Source organism: Calidris pugnax, unplaced genomic scaffold, assembly GCF_001431845.1.
Source record: "Calidris pugnax isolate Ruff unplaced genomic scaffold, ASM143184v1 scaffold17, whole genome shotgun sequence".
Classification (NCBI taxonomy): Eukaryota; Metazoa; Chordata; class Aves; order Charadriiformes; family Scolopacidae; genus Calidris; species Calidris pugnax.
This window is the reverse complement of record NW_015090794.1, coordinates 112,973-118,004: the sequence shown is the minus strand read 5'-3', so window position 1 is coordinate 118,004 and position 5,032 is coordinate 112,973.

The window sequence follows — 5,032 nt, the reverse complement described above, 5'->3', positions numbered from 1 at the left end:
GCTTTCCCGGCTGGAAATGGAGGCGAGAAGGAAAATAAACCCCGGGGTGATGTTGGGGTGGGGGGGTGTGCACAGCGGTATGGGTGTGGGGCCGAAAAATTGGGGTGAAGCCAGTGTTTTCTGCGCTGTGGGGAAGGCGGTGGGTGCCCTGTGCAGAGACACCGCCGGGGGGGAGAGGGGGTGGGACAGGACAAAGCTGTGGCGTTGCAGGACAAAGGAAAGGCCTTTGGTGTGGAAGGGGGGGACCGTGGGGGGGGGAAAAAGGGGGGGTAAGAGCTGGGTGAGGTCCTTGGTCGGTGGGTGACCCCTCCCGCAGCATTCACCTCCCTGTCTGCAACTCCTTGTGTAGCGTGCACTGGGATGCACGATCTCACGTGCAGTGTTCACCAGGGTGTGGTGCAATTCCTTGTGCAACGCGCGTGTTGGGGTGTGCGATCCCACGTGCTGGTGCGTCCTGGCACACGGGATCCCGTGTGGGTGTGCGCAGTCCCACGCGCTGCGCGCACGCGATGCCTCGTGCAAGGCGCATGTGGGTGTGCACGGTCCCATGTGCAGCGTGTGCATCGCTCCACGCGACGCCATGCCTGGTGGGATTGGGTGCTCTGAGGTGCACACGTGCTGTCTGTGCCTCGGTGCATGCAGCCCTGTGTGCATCTTGGGGTGTACAGTCCCGTCTGCAGCATGCACCTCTGCATGCAGCGTGCATCTTGGGGCGTGCAGCAGTGCCTGTTGGCGCATGCAGTGCTGCATGCGGTGTGCGTATTGGCACCTGCAATCCTGCATGTGCTGTGTGCGTCGTGGGGTGCGCAGCCCTGCATGCAGCGCGCATCTTGGCACGTGCAGTGCTGTATGTGGCGTGCATCTTGGCACATGCAATCCTGCATGCGGTGTTTATCTTGGGGCATGCAGCCCTGCATGCAGCATGCGTCTTGAGATGTGCAGCCCTGCATGCAGCAGTTCATCTTGGCACATGCAGCCCTGCATGCGGTGTGTATCTTGGGATGTGCAGCCCTGTGTGCAGCATGCATCTTGGCGCATGCAATCCTGCATGCGGTGTGCATTTTGGGATGTGCAGCCCTGCATGCAGCATGCATCTTGGCACATCCAATCCTGCATGTGGTGTGCATCTTGGGATGTGCAGCCCTGCATGTAGCGTGCATCTTGGCACATGCAATCCTGCATGTGGTGTGCGTCTTGGGACGTGCAGCCCTGCATGCAGCATGCATCTTGGTGCATGCAATGCTGCATGTGATGTTCATCTTGGGGCGTGTAGCCCTTCATGCAGCATGCGTCTTGGCACATGCAATGCTGCATGTGATGTTCATCTTGGCACATGCAGCCCTGCATGCGGTGTGTATCTTGGGATGTGCAGCCCTGCGTGCAGCATGCATCTTGGTGCATGCAGTGCTGCATGTGATGTGCATCTTGGCACATGCAGCCCTGCATGCAGCGAGAATCTTGAGGTGCGCAGCCCTGCATGCAGCAGCGCATATTGGCACATACAGCCCTGCATGTGGCATGTGTCCTGGGGTGCACGGTGCTGCATGCAGCGTGCATTTTAGGGTGCATAATCCTGCATGCAGCATACGTCTTGGCACATGTGGCCCTGCGTGGAGCCGTGCATGTTGGCACATGCAGCCCTGCATGCAGCGCGTGTCTTGGGGTGCTCAGTTCTGCCTGCAGCCTGCGTTTTGGGGCGCGCAGCCCCGCATGCGGCGTGCGTGGCGTGTCGCAGCGCAGTGTGCATCCCAACACTGCCACCCAGCAGCACGGCCGAGCCTTGCAGCGCGTGGGACGGGTGCTGCAGCGGGTGGAACTCCTCCGCGGGGTGGACAACATGGAGACGAACAAAAGCTGCTGAGGGGAAGGAGCGCGGAGGCTTTGCTGCCGGTGCAGGGACTGCAGGGGTGTCCCTGATCCCCCCCTCGCCCCCCCAGGGATGCTGTGTCCTGATCCCCCCCTCGCCCCCCCAGGGATGCTATGTCTCTCTGGGAGCAGGTCCCTCGCTTTGGAGCATCACTTGCAGGCACAAAGCAGGGCTCGGCAGCCGTCTGGTGCTGCAGGGTTTGAGCCCAGGGTGGGAGCGAGCATCGCGAACGGGGTCCCCCAGTGCCAGCTGATCCCCCCCCCCACCAGTGAAACTGGGGGCTCCATGCCACTGACAGCAGACTCCAGCCTGATGGATCAGGCTGGTTCCTCTCACGCTGTGATTTCACCAAGTGATGGTGTAACCTTCACTCCATCACAGTCTGATCCAGGTCCTGGTACCCAGCGCAGGGACAAGAGAGGCTGTGGGTCCCCCAGACCCCCTTACCCCACGTGATGCTCTCGGCATCATCCCCACCGCCACTCCCTGGACGTGGAGGGGACCTGGCCCTGGTGCAGACCTGATCACCCTTCACCACAGCGTGCGGGGAAAATTCACTAGAAAAGCACAAACTACCCCAAAGCAGCCCTGGCCATCTCCTGGGGCTCCATTCACCTGCGGGACGTGGCCCCCACACCTCCCTTCGACGCTGTGGGACGTCACCAGAACATTTTCCTGGTGTTTTATCGCGGGGGTGAATCATTTCCCGGGGCGGGCAGGCTGCCTCGTGCCAGCCGGTGCCAGCAGAGCACTGCCAGGACCTGGGGGGGGTGTCTTGCTCCCCCACTTAAAGCTGAGTTGGTTCCTCTGCCCCGAGCAGGGAACTGGTTGCAGAAGGGGAATTTAGGGGACAGGGTGGATGGTGGCCATGTGGCTGAGGTCACCACTTCCCAGGGTGGATTTATTTAACCAGGATTTGGGGAAGCTCTGGAGGGAGAACCCAGCAGAAATCCCGCTGCCAGGGTGATGGCAGGGTTGGCTCTTTGGTTTTTGGGCTCCCCATGAGTATTTTGGGGTGTTCGCCCCATCGTGCAGGAGGGGATTGCACCACCTCAATCCCCTCCCAGCCCCTTGGTTGGGGGGAGGCTCCGAATGGCTGGGTGCTGTCCTATCCCCGTGGTGAGGTGACAAGGGGTGCACGGGTGACAGGGCCACCTGGACACACATCCCTCCTGGGACTGATGGGAGAAAATGTCCCTTCCTCCTTCATACCCCGGGGGCGTTTGCTCCCTTGATGTAATCCCAGGTGAATGTGTCACGAGGGCAATCCCCAGCAGGGATGATCTGAGCCGTGAAGGTGCTGAGCCCTGGTTGCTTCTCCAGGGCTTGTTATAACCCCCCCTGGGGCGGTGTGGGCACTCAGCCCTCCTCCATCTATGGGGAAATTGAGGCAGAGACAGGGCTGGAGGAGGTGGTGTGTGGGGGGAAGCCCTGGGATGCTCCATGACCCGCTCTGGCCATGGTTGGGGAAGGATGGACCAGCTCGGGGGACACCTTTGGAACCAGCCCAGCACTGGGATGGGACCAGGGTGCAGTCCCTGCGTTCCAGATGGGCTGGAGGTCCTTTATATTAATGATGGGCTCCATGATGTCTCTCCCATGGGCAAGGAACGGGCTTCACCCACCAAACTCCAGGTGCTTCAAGGTGCTCCCAGCTGCATTTTCACTTCCGTGGCTCTAGACCAAATTCTTTGCATAAAGTGAGATTTCAGTGCCCGGTTGACTTCGGTACCGCTGCACCAGGTGCCAAGCTTTCTGTTTTCCCTGGGGTGTGGGGTTTCCCCCCCACATTGGACCCCCATGTGGGATCACGGTGGCATCTCCCCGAGTCCGGTGGTGGCCATGGCCAAGCCCGGTGTGTCGCAGCCGGCGCAGGGCGCTTTCGGCACGGCGTTTGCTGAAGCAGAACCACTCCTCCCTGTCCCCCCCCCGGCGTGGAGGGGAACGCGGGGAGGAAATTGCTGCTGACGGAGCTGCAAACGCTGCCGGACTGGGGATGACTAAGTTTGGCAGTGCTACCTGCCGGCTGTTTTTCCTTTTATGGAGGATTTGAGCTGAGCCGCTGGAGCAATTCTCCGAGAGAACCCAAAGGGATCCACCCTGACCTTGGGGACGGGCACCGCCGGGTCGGGGACAGGGTGGCTGGGGAGCAGGGTGGGTGGTGAGAAGCTCGGGGCAGAGTGTGGCTGGTAGAGGTGGGGATGGATCCCCCTCTCTCTCTCCCCATCCGGACTGGGCACCCAAATGTTTTCACTTTCTATTTTAAGGAGTTGGAAGCTGGCCCCAAGCAGAGGGCTGGCCCGTGGTGCCAGCTGTGGCCACGGTTGCCAGCACCCTCTGTGCCACCCACCCACCTTCGAGGCCACCGCTCCGTCCCATGACTGTCCCAATGTGGTTTTTCCCCTTGGCTGGGGGTCCTGGGGGGCTGAGGTGGGGAGAGGATGTTGGGGGACGTATCTCTGCGTGGGGACACTTTGCTCCATGGGGACACCACTGCAGGGCTGGGGGCATCATCTGCACAGGGACATGTTGCTGGGAGGCGATGGCATCGCAGGGGACACATCGCTGCAAAGGGACACCCCTGGGGGTGGGCTATAGGGCCAAGGTGGAAATGGGGCAGCCCAGCTTTGGAAAGTCCCCAGCTGGTGGAGGGGGATCATGGCCATCCTTGGGTGTCACAGCAGCAATGGTGTGTTGGGGGGGACACCCAGGCAAAGCCCTTGGGACCCTCATTGTGGTGCCCTGTGCCACTGGGACCCCCACCCAGGGTGGTGGTTGGGAGGCGATGGCATCGCAGGGGACACATCGCTGCAAAGGGACACCCCTGGGGGTGGGCTATAGGGCCAAGGTGGAAATGGGGCAGCCCAGCTTTGGAAAGTCCCCAGCTGGTGAGAAATGCAGAAAAAAAAGAGAAAATAAAAATAGCACCTTTCCTGCCAGCAGCTGGGGTGGCTTATGGGGCTTTGGCCGGGCTCCCCCAGCACCCAGGGTGGCTGCCTCAGTAGCCCCCAGCCTGCACTGGGGGGTGGGGGGGGGCAGGACTGGGCTCCTCACGTTGTGTCCTGCATTCTTGGCATTATTCTCCTTTTTCCTCCTCCTCCTCCACCCCGGGGACGGGCTCTCAAACCTCTCCATTTATGGACAGGAGGGTAGGTCAAGTTGGGA